This window comes from Erpetoichthys calabaricus, chromosome 9 (genome assembly GCF_900747795.2).
Source record: "Erpetoichthys calabaricus chromosome 9, fErpCal1.3, whole genome shotgun sequence".
Taxonomy (NCBI): domain Eukaryota; kingdom Metazoa; phylum Chordata; class Cladistia; order Polypteriformes; family Polypteridae; genus Erpetoichthys; species Erpetoichthys calabaricus.
The window spans coordinates 133985432-134002084 of NC_041402.2; the positions used below are offsets into that span (position 1 = coordinate 133985432).

The 16653-nt window shown below is 39.0% G+C and overlaps 1 protein-coding gene across 1 annotated transcript in view; it reads left to right on the forward strand.

The window, feature by feature from the left end:
* Positions 1–612: 612 nt before the first annotated feature.
* mfap5 (microfibril associated protein 5) overlaps positions 613–16653 on the forward strand; it is a 49212-nt gene continuing 33171 nt past the window's right edge. The window contains exon 1 of the mRNA XM_028810182.2: positions 613–754. The gene's annotated coding sequence lies outside the window, so the exon portion shown is untranslated. The remainder of the gene's footprint in view (positions 755–16653) is intronic.

The following is a 16653-nucleotide window of genomic DNA, read 5'->3' on the forward strand; positions in this document are numbered from 1 at the left end:
ACTATACCTACTTCCCGATTTAAGTCTTAAGCTAAATGAACTATGTAGGGAGGGAACAGTGGAAGTGAATAGGGAATGACATCAGTACAATTTGTTTAAACTAAAACCTCCTTAAAATGGCACTAATCATCCCTTTGTATGGAGTTTGTATAAGGTCATTTAAATGATCTCATCAGAATAGAATGTTCTGTTTTAAACTGATGAGCTGGGTGATTAAACAACCCCATCTTTGTATGTCTAAGTAAGTTTATACAGTACAATACATTAGGATTCATTAAATTCATGCTGCTTATGATGTTTATGAAGATGGCAAATCATACTGTAAGGTCAGAGATGGTATCTACTTGCTAACAAAAGAAAGAAAAGTATACTTAGTTTGGTAGCACTGTGGTAACATGTATATCTATTTGCTTCTTAGTACCACTACTGCAGAAAAAAATAATTTAAAGTTTGCATTTATTTTGAACTGAGTACTCTCCCAAATGTAATATGTTTGCTTTCTATGGTTTAGAAAGGCCTTGGATTTTTTCACATATTGTTTTAATTAGTTTTTTTATTGTTTCAATTTTCTTGTTTCCCCTCCCCCACAGAAAGTGTTGGCATAAAAAGAGAGACTGCGTCAGGATGAGAAAAAAAGAAAGAGAGAGAGAGAAAACAAAAGACAAACACAGTAACAACTAGAAGAGTGCTGGAACACAGGGAAAGAGAACCACAATAAATTAATGAAAACAAGCACTCTAAGGACATAAGGAGGGTAAGTTCTTTTGATATTTTCATTTTATTTAAATAAAAATTTGATTATATATTTTATTTATAAAGTTTTTTTTTTGCTGTCAGCAGAACAGTACTCTGATTCTTGCATTTTTCATGTTGATCACCCTCCAGTACAGTTCTTCTGGTGTAGTTTTCTTGGGCCAAAAATTTAAACATGCTATAATATCTCTTGTATACCATGCCCCTGAGCAATCAAGAGTGTAGTTTTTATATAAAGTTGTGTAAGCTTTTGTAAATAATACATTTATGTATTCCAGTTGATTTAAGCCAATATTTTCAAGAAATGTCTACACAGAAAGAAGAGGATATGATGTCATTCCTACAAATATGAAATGTTTAAAGTAAAATAGAAAAGCAAGATTACATTTGTTAGTTTTTTTTTTCTTGTACTTAAAGATACAAAGACAGAGATAAGTTACTGTATTGGTTTGGTCAAGATGTATTTAGTCCAAATGAATATGTTAAATAATGTCACTAAATCCCTTAATCAAAGTGGATACATTTACTGATGTGAAATTGAATCTACAGTACATGTTTTTGATTAAAAAAAACAAGCTGTCAGCTGTAGCATACAGTTAACAACTGAGTAAATTTGCATATATAAAATGCAAAGGGCTATTAGTTTACAACGCAAAAACTAGAAGACTCATTGGCCTGATTGCAGCCTCAGTTACACATATAACACAGCATATAAACTGGATGCTACAAAAGCCATGAAATCCGACTTCAGCCCCATGACACATGGCAAGCAGCAATGCCACAGTGCTGTTCCTGCCAATGGTGTGTAGAGCGTTGGTTTTCCTGTTAACCATAGCTCACACCACTGACAGTACAGTACGGTAAAGGCGTCTGGTCCTTCTCATGGCAGGATGTGACACGGCTGTGTCCCTTATGGCAGGCAGCAACACGGACAGGTGCATTGGCTGACAGCCACAGTGTTTACCGCTGTGACAGTGAGGTACATTGCAGAAGGCTTACTGAGAATCATACACAACCTAACAACTGGAAGTGTGTGCTTGTGATAAAACTTGGATTTAGTTTACATAGGATATCTGTTGGGTGGCATGGAGGTGTAGCGTGTACTGCTGGATTTGTATCCTACTTCTAATTGTTATCCAGGTGGAGTTTTACATGTTCTTCTTGTGTATGAACAGGTGTTCTGCCAGTTACTCCAGTTGTCCCTCCACAATTCCCAAGATGTGCTTGTGAGATTGATTAGTAATTCTAAATTGACCCTGTGTGTGTTTGTTTGCATGAGAAGGCTCTGTGATAAATCGGTAAAGTGTTCAGGGCTGTTTCCTGTCTCATATCCAGTTCTGCTAGGATAGGCTATGCCTAGGTTAAGCAAGTTTGAGAATGTTATGTTATCTATCCATCCATCCATGTTCTAACCCTACTTTTCCAGGACAGGGTTGTGGAGAAGATGAAGCCTATCTCAGTAATATAGTAAAACTCAACACATCTTTATTGCAATTTCAGCATGTGTTAATATAAAGGCTTGACATATTTAGAAAAAACAATGAATTTGGTTGCATGATACATAGATTATACATATATTATAATAGCTAATGTACAACAGTGTGTCACCTATAGCAAGTAGTAAAACATAATTAATAATTAGTTTTTTGTACATTTTTGCATTTTAAATATTATATTTTTGCAGTATTACACATATGCTGACCTTATATTCATGTACACATATGTAAAAGTACTTGCCAAATTCCCCCCTGTGGACAAATAAAGTTCTATCTATCTATCTATCTATCTATCTATCTATCTATCTATCTATCTATCTATCTATCTATCTATCTATCTATCTATCTATCTATCTATCTATCTATCTATCTATCTATCTATCTATCTAATATGGTACCAGGGACCCAAAATGGATGGTACACCATGACTTCACTTCGGTATAGTCACATACCTGTGGTTGGCATGTACTGTTGTGTATTTTCTATAGTTGCATGGGTTTGGTGGCTATTCTTCAACATGGCTCTTCAGACAGTCTAAAACATCCCAGACTCCATTCATTGACTAGTTTGTTTAGCTATTTTTCGCTTATTCTTTGACTGCTTGTTCTCATAGTTATGCCACTCATTGAAAATTTTATTTTGTGCTCTATTTCATTTCTTTTTGTTTACAGCAATATCCATTTGAGATTGTTTAAAATAGGAAGATGCTTGTGCTGACTATGAAAGTTGGGGTGGTTTAATTAAGTTTTGACAAACTCTGTGTCAGGTTGCATTTAACTTCTTTAACACAGTGGTTCTTAAACATTTTTTCCCTGTGACCCAATTTTGAATATTGCTTGTCTTCACGACCCATAACTGCTGCTATCGAGTTCCCCTTGAAAATTGCTGCTGATCGTTTTCCTGGGGGGGACTGTCCTTTGTAGAACTGCCGCTGATTGTTGCCCACCTGCTTGGAGAATTTCAGTCAAATGTTATATGCAGGGGGTTTGTTTCAGCCATACATGTGGCGACCCCTCGCAGGGCTTGACACAGAACGTTCATGACCCTTTCTCATTCACTTCACTTGTAATTCTCGACACAGTGAGCTATCTCATGACCCAACCCATAGTGTAAGAAACCATGCTTTACCAGACTACTGTTAACACCTGTTACATTTTTTGTACCATTTACTATTTCCTTTGTTTTGGTCTTTCTGTACTCTTAAATTCAGGTGACTCAGATCCACCATTGTGCTCCTATTGTCACTGGAATCATAGCCTTACTGGAGCAGATAGTTAACCTTACTAAATTTTCAGAAGAAAAATATTCAGTGTTCTACATAGGACAAATTAAGAGACTTCATGCCTCTCAAAGGATCATATTGAGATTGATAAAACTGGAAGCATAATATTAGTGGTCTTGGATGGGCTGTATTATGATAAGGTGTGAATAGTATATAGTATCTCTAAATTAGTTGTGAAAAACTAACAAGGATAGGAATAAGATTGGTCTAAGCTTTTTTCAGGAACTCAATAGCATTTCCATTCACAGTATTTTATATAATTCCTATGATGCAAAGGTTGTCTACAGAGTTCCTGTCTGCCATTTCTTTGCTTTAGCATTCAGTGATGCCACTTGTTCTTCCAGGATAGTGATCTGCTTGTTATGGCAGTTTATTCGGTCAGTGTTCTATACACCAGTGAAATCTTCTGATTGGCTTTAATTTCTTGTATATTAATTTGAACAGTACTGAGCTCAACTTCTAAGCTGAGCTTCAGAGGTTCATATGTGGTGAAAATCTTTTGAGCCAAAACCTGCTCCAAGTTTTCAAAATGAGCATCTATGTTTGACCCTGGTATGGTCGCTTCTATATGCAGAGACTTCTTTACAGGACTGAAGACTTCAACATGACATTTCTGTAATCCAGATACCATCATTGTATTCCAAAAGGTAAGTGAGAGATTTATATATATTTGTTAAAAAGTTCAGGAGGAGTTGAGATTCTAAAAATAAAAAGTAAGTGAGTAAACTTGGAGAACTGCCAGAGAACTACAGGTTTTCATCCATCATCCATCAGAGATTTTATGGGATTCAATTTCCAAAAAGTCTTTAGTAAAAGATGGTACTAGTGTGCCCACAGGAAACAAAAATACCAAGCATTTTCATCCTTCTTCTGGCTCAGAGGTGAAAGCTGTGAACACCTGGAAAGTGGATTTTTAGACCTTCTCCCAGCTAGGTTGGTGGTGATATCTTTATGGTAAAAAATGTTTTCTTAAGCATTGTTTTATTTTTATATATTACTTATTCCATGTAGTTTACACTGATGTCAGAGAAAAATATTTAAATAATAAAAAATATTTAATCTAATGTTTTCATGGAGATAACAAATCCTCTGCCAAAATAGGCATCTATAGTGACCAACATTGGACAACAGTAAGCAATTTAAAAATGTACACGAAATAAATCTTACTGTGCTCATGTTGCATTATGAACATGCCAAGTCATCCAGTCATATGGTCAAAACAGACAAAACACGTGAGGTTTTGAATTGAAGACTGGACTCTTAATCACTGAATGAGAGGAACATGTGGGTTCCCTGATTTTTTACCTGTATTCTGGTTTTATTTATTTTGTTGCTTATTATTTGGCTTTCATTATTCTCTTCATTTCCTTTATTCATTTTCAACTATCCCACTTATGGCAACACTGTTATTTTTGTTTTGAAACACTATAACTCATCCTGAAGAGTGTTGTATTTAGCAATGTATTTAGCAACACAATGATCTGGGATAAGCGGACAATGTTATCTTCTATGGAATTTCCAGGTAGTTGTCATCCCATTTGGAGGTTATAATATCTCCAATGTATCCTGAATCTTCTGCCAGTGAGCCATGTATTGTACTCCTCAATTTAAAGGCACCAAGGGAAAATTCTATTTGCGTACCAAAATCAGGTCAAATGATTCCTCTTGATCCAGAAAATCAGCTGCTCTACTTTTAGATCCTCATGTTTTGCTAAGCACCTTATGCCATTATAAAAAATAAGCCCAGCAACTTTATTCAGGAATCTCATTTTGGCTGCTTGTAGTAACAATCTCATTCTTTTTGTCAGTACCCAAGGATTGAGACCATTGTTTTTATTATTTTGCATGTTTTATTACTTTTTGATGACCGTAAAACTTTTCTTAATATTTTGCCAAAATCCTGTCATGGGTATGATGTTATACTGCATCCGGCCCTGCAAGTGGTCCTCCAACTTGCACGGAAATCTTGGGGATTGGTGACAGAACTAGCACTGCAACCACCGTAAAAAAAATTTCACGCAGCTCAGAAATGGCAGACAGTCCTCCTTTCTGCTGTCCACGGGCGTCGCTCTGCTGCAGCCACCCATTAGAAGGCTGCTTGCATTATGAAGGGGATGGGGAAAGCTCTTGGAAGTCTCACTTGTAGAAGAGTCAAAACCGTCAGAGAGCCAATGGGATGAGGCCTGTAGGGGATTGGAACTGGTGTGTGCTGAGGCGTCACCCACTGCATGGCAGCACTCGGGTCGCAATCTGAGGCAGCTGATCTGAGTAGGCAAGTGGAACATCTTGTCTCTCTGGCATGATGATCATCTTCCTCTGCTGTTGGAGAAGCTTTGTAAACTGTCATTTCAAAGTCAAACCAAACTTTATTGTCATCTCAACCATATACAAGTATACAGATAGACAAAATTGCGAAGCTCAGGGTCCACAGTGTAACATGAAGTTCAAATAAAAATTAAATTTAAATATAAAATTTCAATGGTGGCACTGTCTAAGATGTGCAGACCTGGGACTGGCCAGATCTCTTTTGGTGTATACACCTTTGTCTGGTAGTTCTGATGGCTGTCATACTCAAGGAGTAGCTGAAGCTGTGGTGGATTGGCTCCTTCCAATGGTGTCTGATGTTGCTCCTTTCAATGAGCAAATTATGAGACTTGGAGTAAAGCACTCTCTGGGTGCCTTGACTTTTATTTCAGTGTATTTTCCAACTGCAGTGAGTGTTGTCTTCTTGATAGGTGCCGGCTAGGTATCACTCCTCTGGTCATGGGTGACATCAATGCAAGGGCTGGCTATGAGGATTGTGTTGGTCCCCATGGGTCCATGTTCCTTGACTTTGCAAAAGGTCATGAAGGTTGCTGAGGGTTGTATTGGTGTAGCTGGTGTTCCCAGAAGGAGGTGTTTCATCTCGCAGGGCACCCTGGATATCATCGAGAGAAGTCGCAGCAAATGGCTGGATGGCAAGTATGGTCTCTACCATGAACTGTGAGGAATGGCTGCGAGGGCCGCAGACATTTGTCAGAGGAATCTGTGAGCAAGTGACATGCTAACTATGGTCTAGTTGACCTATGTCCTGCTTACAGAGGAATAGAAGCATTGCGCAGTCAAATCTCTTCATCAGAGAATCACAGTCAGGGTGGGTGATACTACAACTGTGACCCACTGGGCTGGCTACTTTGAGCAGTTGTTTAAATAGGATCCATGATTACTTGCTCACAAACCAGTGACCAAAGCAGTGTGGTTTTTATGTTTAAGTACTCTGACATCAACCGCATCCTGGAACTCAGGGTTTCCATGGAGCACAAACATGAACATCAGCACAGTTTCTTTGCAGCCTTTGTCGATTTTTGTAAAGCATTTGACTAGGTTTATCAAGCTGCCTGTGGGACATCTTGAGACTATGTGGAATCCTCACACAGTTGCTGGATATCATGGCCACCCTGTACACTGGTACTGTGAGTGCTGTGCAGAATGGAGGAAGAACCTCCACGTTTTTCTCAGTTGATTCTGTGATTCATCAGGGGTGTGTTGTTGCTCCTACTCTGTTTAGTACTTGCATGGACTGGGGGTTGGAAAGGATTGTGGAATCCAGCAGCTGTGGGGCGTCTGTTGGTGAAGAAAGATTCACTGATCTTGACCTTACCGATGATGCTGAGATCTTCGTGGAGTTAATCAAGATTCTGATTGAGACTTTGGAGAGACTGAGTGAGGAGTGTGAGTGCCTGGGCTTACAAGAATCCTGGATAAAAACCAAGATCCAAACCTTTAATGACCTCTTGGGCACAGCCATTGGCAGTGTGTCTGTCTGCAGAGAGAATGTTGACATTGTCAGGAGGTTTACTTACTTTGGCAGTGACATTCAAATCTCTGGTGACTCTTCCTATGAAGTCAGTAGACGGATTGAGAGAGCAAGGGGAATCATGAGGTCACTGGAAAGGGGTGTGAGGCGCTCCTGATATCTTTGCAAAAGGACGAAGGTCCAAGTCTTTAGAGTCCTGGTGCTTCCTGTTCTGCTATATGGTTGCGAGACATGGATACTATCCAGTGCTATCCTGTGACCTGAGACAAAGACTGGACTCCTTCAGAGGATCCTTGGGTACTGCTGATTTGGCTTTGTGTCAAATGATCGGTTTCTCACGTAGTACCAAATGAGGCAAATTACGTGCATTGTGAGGAAGCATTAGTTATGAGCATCATATTCCCCAAAGGTGATCCAACTCACAGGATCCTCATTGTTGAGGACCCGTGCGGCTGGACCAAGCCACAGGGATGCCCATGTAACATCTGGCTGTGGCAGATAGATGGTCATTTCTGGGGGAAGGAACTGGACCACGTATCACCCTGGGGGGTTACCAACCAGGATTCTGAGCTGTTTTGTCGTCTGGTAGATGCAGTAACTCACTTTACCAGTGCATGCTCTCCTACCTGACCTGGCCTTGCCAATGAGCCAATGTTACATTTTGTCATGTTTTGAAATTACTACCAGAAATGCAATCCTAAGGTTTCCAGTCTCCAGTCTTTATCTGTGACTTGTCCATAAAAAGGAAAAAAAAGGAAGAGGAGACAGGTTGCAGCCCTGCCAGAAGTCCAAAAACCACATTAAACAGACTCAGTTAAACAGCAAACACTTCACCTTTAAAAATAAACAAGTGCAAGAAAATTAATAATAATAATGGTAATAATAATAATAATAATAATAATAATAATAATAAAAATACAAAAATAGGCAAAGCAGAACCCCAGAAAGCCAAAATCCTGTGCCAAGCACCACTCCACTTTAGATTTTTTTGGGCCAAGAGAGGGGAAAACATGTTTATGTTCATGGTTAATGCTAATTTGAAAGCGTTAACAGTGCAGATAATGGGCTTCATAACCACAAACAAGACCGTTAAAGTGCTGAGAAACATTTTCAACCAGTATGTAAAACCTGAAATCCTTGTTATGAATATTGAACCACAATTACCAGCACAAGAATTCACAACATTTCTAGAGGCAAATATTTGCTTTGCTCCATACCATATGACCTCTACTGAAGCTGAGACATCTATACAAACTCCTTTAAGAAAGTAAGTCCTCTCTGGGCTTGAGTAGGCCTACTTTCAACATGGGGTGGATATGTTTTTTGACACACCGCAACACTTCACAGTGTGTGCCAAAAGGCTCTCCTGCCATGCTTTTTAATGGTCATCGATTATGCACTCATTTGGATGCACTTGAGACCCAGCCCAGTTGGCAGTCTGCTGTGATGCACACATAGGACTTCCAAATCCTACACAGTCCAGACGTAGAGAGTGTACCATTGGTTAGTCTGTACGTGCTCAGGATTATAGAAGGGGAGTAGACCTCTTAAAGCAGACATCTTGGATGTTAGAGCTATAGAGGATTTGTCGTATCATATAGATCAAGTTATGCCTCAGTTGAGCCAGTTGGATCCTTAAAGGTCAGCTGAACCTAAGGAGAAGGAATCATCATCAGATATTGCTGTTGTGTTGTCCAATAAACAAAGGTGGGTTTTACTCACCACTAGCTGCTTTAATGAACAAAAATAATGTAAAATCCCATTCTTTTTTTGAATCTTATGATATACAGGACATGAACTGCCCACTCCTCACTGCACTGTTTTGAAAAATATCAATTGAATGTAATTTCCACCATTAAATAATTTTGAATCATTTAATAGCATTACCAATAACAAACTTCAATACTTCTTCATAGCATTAGCAATTACAAGCTTCATTTCATATATCAGTTTTTGGTAGACCCCTCCATATTCTCCCAGAATGCTTTTCCAGTCATTTTATTTTATTTTAGTTATTTTTATTTTCTTATAATTATGAATGTGATGTTAGCTCCATGCCATATTGTTTTTATGGTTGTCACCATTTTGAATTGTTTTTAATAGAAGCAGCATTATTTATAGTAACAACACCCACTGCCAGTTATGTGACACCAGTATTATATAACATATAATGTCATCATATCCTGCCTCACTAAGGTAAAGATCCTCTCAGTGTAGTTTCCTAACTTTGACATTTTTTCTGATTTACTTCATTTTTGGAGGAGGTAGTTAAAAGGTGCCACCAAGAAACAATTGTTCATAATTTTTCAGTCTTTTCTGACATTGTTTCTAATGTGCATACTGGGATTTGACAGTCACCACTCTAACTGTTTTTCTGGGTTTTTGACTTTCTGACTGTTTCTGAATAGACCCCTGCTCATTCCTTTTAATGTGTTTTTTTTCCTGTCTAAATTGTCTATACTCTTGCAGCAATCTGAGCCATAACATTGCCTGTTGCATACCACCATTCACTGAAGATGTGAGATTCTACTATGATATACATGGTGAAAATATTATTCTTCAAGTATAGTACACTATACAGTGAATTTGGAAAGTATTCAGAACAATTCACTTTCTGCAAAGTTATTGTGTTGTAGGTTTAATTTTTAATGGATAAATTTGCCATTTTTGTCATCAATCTACACTCATAGCCCATAATGTCAAAGTGAAAAACATATTTTCAGAAAGGTCTGCAAAACTATTAAATATGAAAACTGAAATTTCTCAATCATGTAAGTATTCAGACCCTTTGCTGTGGTACTCCAAATTGTGGTCAGGTGCATCCTGTTCGCTTTAATTATCCTTGAGATGTGCCTAGAATTTGATTGGAGTCAATCTGTAGAAAACTGAATTGATCAAACATAGTTTAGAAACGCACAGACCAAAGAGCATAAGGTTCATAATTCCCACTGTATTTCAGGACAAAAACCAAGTCATGATGCCTAAGGAACCCACTGTAGAAATTTTCGAAAAAACACTTTTGAGATATAGTTCAGTACAAGGGTATTAGCCCATTTCTAAAGCTTTAACACTAAAATCCCTGAAGCCTACAAAAAAACTTGTAATCCTGGGCCACCTTAAATTCCCTTGTACCTCTTCATCAATGTCTTTTGTTTTGCAAATGTATCGATCAGCACTGACAGTAGGTAGCCTGCTATCCCATCCCCTGCCAACCCAGCTTTAGTCGTTCACAAAGTTCTCCCAGTTCAAGTCGATTTATCTGGGCCTCAATAATTGTGGAATGGAAGACATTTGGAAACACCAAGACGCTTCCTAGAGTTGGTCATCCGATCAAAATGAGTAACCCAGAAAGAAGAGCTTGGGTCAGGGATGTGACAGAACACCCAATGGTAACACCAACAGAGCTTAAGAATCCTCTTCTGAGATAGGAGAAGCTGTCAGAAGGTTAACAATCTTATTCACACTCCACTGCTCAGACACTTATGGTAGAGAGGTTATATAGAAGACACTCTTACGTAAATGGCATATGATAGTTTAAAGGAATCTGGGAAACAGATTAATGGTATGATGTGACTAAACTTGAACTATTTTGGTAGAACTACAAGAACTATATCAGGTAAAGACCACGCACTGCTCACTGCCTGCTTTAAGCATGGTGATTGAAGCATCATGCTATGGGGGATCTTCTCAGCAGCAGGGACAGACAGGAGTAGATGAAAGCAGCCAAATAAAGAGATGACTGTGAACAAAATCTGCTCCATAAACTGGAGTGATGCACAACAATGACCCAAAGCATACAGCCTAGACAGCTCTGGAGCGGCTTCAGAACAAATCTTTGCCTTGAATGGCCTAGCCAAAGCACAGACTTAAACCCCATAGAGCATCTGTGGAAGACCTGAAGGTGGCAGTTTTTAGGTGCTTCCCATCCAATTAAATGGGGATTAAGAAGATCTTCCAGGAAGAATCTAACCAAATCTAGGTGTGAAAAACTAGAATAGTTAAAGGTGTAATTGCTGCTAAAAGGAATTCTACAAAGTACTTTATGAATTCTTACATGAAAGAAAAAAATCAGTTTTTGATTGTTAATAAATTTGCAAACCTTTCTTAAAACATTTTTACATTGTCATTATGGGTTATTGAGTGTAGATTAATGGGAAAAAACTGCCATCTATTTAAAATTAAATCTACAACACAATAAAGTGCACTAAAAGCGAAGGTGTGTCAATACTTTCTAAGCCCAGTGTACTATGTGCACTGAGTTGCTGTTTTATAAGTTATATCTTTCTAGTAGCATGTTGCACCACCTTTGGCCTTCAGAACGGAATGTATTTGCCTCTGCATAGATTCTGCATAATGCTGGATATGTTCTTCAGAAATTTTGTACCCTACAGAAATGACCATGTTGTGCATTGTCTTGCTGTGTATATTCCTTTACACCTCACCCCAAAGGTGCTTGAGGTTTTTTGAAATCCAGGGACTGTGCAAGTTGTTGAAGTAATTAAAGGTGTCCGACATGAACCATTCTGTGATGATATGTTACTTGTTATATAATGTCATTTTCATGTTTAAAACATTCATCCGAGTGTAGATAAAATGTAGCTATGAAGGGATGAATGTGGTCATGTAAGATGTTTACAATGCTTTGTCATTCAGACATTCTTCAGTGGGAAATATTAATGCCCTAATATGTACCACGAAAACGATCCCTACTCCATGACACTGCTACCACTAGTAAAGAGAGAAACAGCCCAGTGTCTTTTTACATACAGTTTTGCTAAATTGCTCATAAATTTAATTTGGAGTGCAATTTCCCAAATTTAAAATGCTAAATTTTTTTTTTTTTTATGGGTTAAAGTTGTTTGGTGCATAAAGCAAAAAGTAATGCATCCTAAGGGTTTTTTCATAGCTGGAACTATATTTTCCTTCCTTGGGCACCTTCTAACGCTGCTGCTACTGCCTCTCTGAACTTCCACGACTCCTTCCATGTGACTCAATGTGCTGTGGCTTTCCAGAGATCATTTTGAGTCAAGCATGGTGCTGTCTGCCCTGACTTTCTCCGGTTCTGTCAGCCAGGATCTTTCTGGATGCTTACTTGCAGCCACACACCCAGGCCAATGGATTTTAACACTAGTGAAGTGATTCCTTTTCACGCTGTGCACCAGAATAAGTTTTTGCAAAAGGAGAACAAAGACTGCAGATTTGCTGAAAATATGTGATAATGACAAAACTTTTCAATGGTTGCAAAACACAATTTGTTTTTCATTTTTGTGTGAATCCAGATTCTAAGTTTTGCTAAAAATTTTGCATAAGTTCTTTTGCTTTGACTAGCCACCACTTTTGATACCAAACAGAACACCTGTTGTTTTTTTGCTGTCAACATTAGCACCCTACATGGTCCTTGGCTGTTGCAGCTCATTTGAGGCAAAGTCTAAACGGTTGTGCATCCTGAGGTGACATTCTGCACATTAATATTTAATTTCTCTAGAGGTTCCCCTTTGACTTATCCGACCCAGAAGCTGCTTTTTTGCCCACAGAACAGTCAAACACTGGTACTTTTTTGCTTTTCACACCACTCTCAGTAACCCCATGAAATGGTTATGCATGGAATTTTCATGATGACAGCTATTTGGGAGTTGTTAGAACTGCCAGTTCCTTTGTGCTAACTATCATGCCACATTCAGAGTCACTATGTTCACTCATCTTGTCAATTCTGATGGTCAACTGAACATTAACCAGTGCTAGAAATGCTGTTCTTTGTGATTTACATCTAATCACCATCATGTGATACATATCGTGTTGGAATGCAGAATTTATGTAAAAGCAGGGTGTGGTATAGCAGGTCCAGAGCTCAGGAAGTGGCCGTTTTAAATAAATAAATAGGATGTGCATGTGCTGGGGAGTGGAGCAGGCAGCTCGTCTCTGGGTTGGTGCAAGGCAGTCAGCTGTCTGTGTGTTGCCTTGCCAACACATGAGAGTGGTCTGATTTTCTCGTTATCAACCTAGGATGAGCATCAGTCTTCCCCAGCATATAAAAGGAGAGCACAAGGAGGAAACAGTAGGAGACAGAGAACAAGAGGAGAAGAGCTGTGAGAACAGTAGCAGGTGGAGAGCCAGCCAGCCAGCCAGCCAGTGTGGGGAAAGGCAGCACAGTTGTTTGCCCTGCGTAGAAGTAAAGGTTTTGTGCTCTAGGGGCGGATCATGCCCTCTGACTATCCTTGAGGAGCAGGTGCGATTGAGGTGGCATCCTCCCCAGGGATATGAGGGACGACTGCAGGAGAGTGAAGGAAGACAGCAGGATAACCGACCCCGAACAGTCTGGCTGATGCCGCTTGAGGTGGCTAAGACGGAGTTCAGGAGGAGAAGACTGCTGCTGCTAGTGTTTACGCCAGCTGAGTGAGCTATGGGTGAGCTGGGGAGACAAAGAGGGAGCTGTGTTGGGCTTGTCCAAATCTGGAAGGAACAATGACCTGCCGACTGAGGCATGAGTTTCAGTCTCATTTTATTCAATTAATTGTTTTTAATCTCATGGATTTCCACTTTTTTTGATGATTTTTAGGTGCACAGCACTTTAATTGACAATGTTTTGATTTTTGAGTTGTTTTAATAAAAGCACTGAGCACTGTTTCACCTTCTCTTTGCTTTTTACGGTGTCCTCATTTGTTTGACTCATCCCTTGGAAACGTTATTGGTGGTGGCCTGTTCTGGAGTCTCTCGGTGTGACCTGGCAGTGTGGGGTTGACCTGCACTGTCACTCCTGGCTGTTGTACATTATATGACACTTTTTCTCTTTTTTATTAACAATTAAAGTTTTTAAAAGAAATAATCCTTTGCAAATAATTACTATCAGAGTTGCTGGTGAATGGATGAATGCATTGTTCACTGCTTTGACATTGTCAGCATCACCAAGGCAATAAAAGCTATTTCAACATAATAGTGCAGTCAACGTTTAGTGCATTGCTGTTGTTTATGAAGATAATTGTGGATACTATAATCAGAGTTTCAAAGGTGTACGGCAGCTGAGTTTATATTTTGAAATTGTAGTTAGGTCTGTGAATATGAACGGAATTATTATATAGGCAATGGTGAAATTAATTTTTCACATGGTTGTTTAGTGCTTTAACATTTTATTATGATTTATGTACAACAGAAACACAGAAGTTTGCTTTGCTGTGTAAACATTGCTAGGTGTAAACATTGCTAGCAATGATGGGCAGAGGAATCGACAATTTTCCCACAAATGTGTGAGAAGATTATTCAAAAGTTTAAAAACAATGTTTCTCAAAGACAGACTAAGGAATTTGAACATTTCACCTTCATCAGTGCATAATATAATTAAAAGTTTCAAGGAATCTGGTGAACCTTTGGTGTGTACCTCTAAGCTGAATGCTCGTGATCTCTGATCTCTCAGATAGAACTGCACCAAGAATCATCATTCATTAAACATGGGCTTGTGAGTATTTTGGCCAAGCTTCAAGTAACACAGTACCAAGTTACATCCACAAATCAAATCAAATCAAATTTTACTTTCCACATACAAATTGTTCATACAGTACAATATGTAGTGAAATGCTTAGTTGCTCAACTCCAATAACTGTGCCTTTAAGAAGAAAATAAAGGAACAGTCACAATAATGCATGACTTTATAAGTATTCAAAAATCATTAATAGAATTACAAATATCTGATAAATAATAAATAACTAAATAAATAACTTCATGTATGAGTTAGCAATAGGGCATCATATATTTTTAGACACTTTCCTTATTGAACATGTGGAAGGAATGTGGGGAAAAAGCTCCTCCTCAGTTTCTCTCCACTGTACTTTAGGCAGCAATAACGTTTACCTGATCGCAACACAGAACAGAATCTGTTGTTGAGATGGCTGGTGTCACGGATAATTTTTTTTTTGCCCTGGTCCAACATTGCTTGGTGTAAACGTCTTGGAAGTTAAGGAGTGCACACCCAGTGATGCGTTCAGTTAATGCCACCTCTCTCTTTTGAGCCTTGCGGTCCTGCTGCTTGCTGTTCCCAAACCAGGGGGTTATACTTCCTATCAGAATACGTTAATGGTGGATGTGTAGAAGTTCTTTAGAATTTGGGAGGGCAGACTAAAATTCTTGAAGTGTCTGAGGTGGTAAAGATGTTGCCATGCCAAGGTATTGATGTGCTTGGACCAGGTCAGATTTTCCATGATGTGAACACCGAGGTATCAGAAACTGTCCACACTCTTCACCTGAAGACTATTAATACTAAGGGGATTTTTGTGCCTCTATTATTTCCTCCCAATGTCACATTCAGAAGTAGACTGTTGTCTGCTGTTCTAGCACCAGTGTGATAGACTGCCCACTTCACCCAGGTAAGTCTTTTCATTGTTCTTAGGTAGCGGGCCTATCACATCTGTGTCATTAGCAAACTTAACAACGATTTTGGAGTCATTTGCAGCCATGCAGTCATCTGAGTAGTAGTAGTACAGTAGAGAGCTCAGAATACATCCTCCTGGAGCTCCATGTTGAGAGTGAGGAATGATGAAGTGTGGCCACCCACCCAATGGGCTCTGCCTTTCAGGAAGTTAAAATCCAGCTGGACAATGTAGTGCTCAACTGCAGGTCCCAGAGCTTGGTGATGAGCTAATAGGGGTTCATTGTGTTAAATGCAGAGCCATAGTCTATAAATAGCATTCACACATAATTTCTTCTCTTGCTGTCAAGTGGGGGCAGTGCTGTATGAAGGATCAAGGTGATGGCAGGCTTTGTGGGTCTACTAGAGCGATATGTAAAATGTAATTGATGCAATTCTTTTTCCAGAGAAGAGCATATGTGATTTTTGACTATCTTCTCAAAACACTTCATTATAGATGTTAATGCAATGGGACAATAATCATTTATACAGTCTGGATTTGTTTCCTTAGGTGCCAGGACAATGGCGGATTTTTTAAAAGCATTTTTACACAACTGTACTGTGCAAAAAGCAGTCTGTATGTTAGTAATGACCAAAAGTGTTCTTGACTTCTCTGGGCTTGGAGTTATCTGGGATGGAACATCACACAGTGGAGACATACAGTATATTGTGTTTAGACAAATCAATATTTCAGGTCTTTTTTGGAAGGAATACATATTGTGTTCTCTGGTCCAAGGAAGAAAAGGACCATCCAGACTGTTATCAGCTACAAGTTCAGAAGCCAACTTCCGTGATGGTTTAGGTTTGTGTCAGTGCCCTGGGCACTATTAATGCCAAAAAGTACATACAGATTTTGGAGCAACATATGCTGCCTACAGGATTACAACTCTTCCATGGATGGCCATGTATATTTCAGCAAGACAATGCAAAA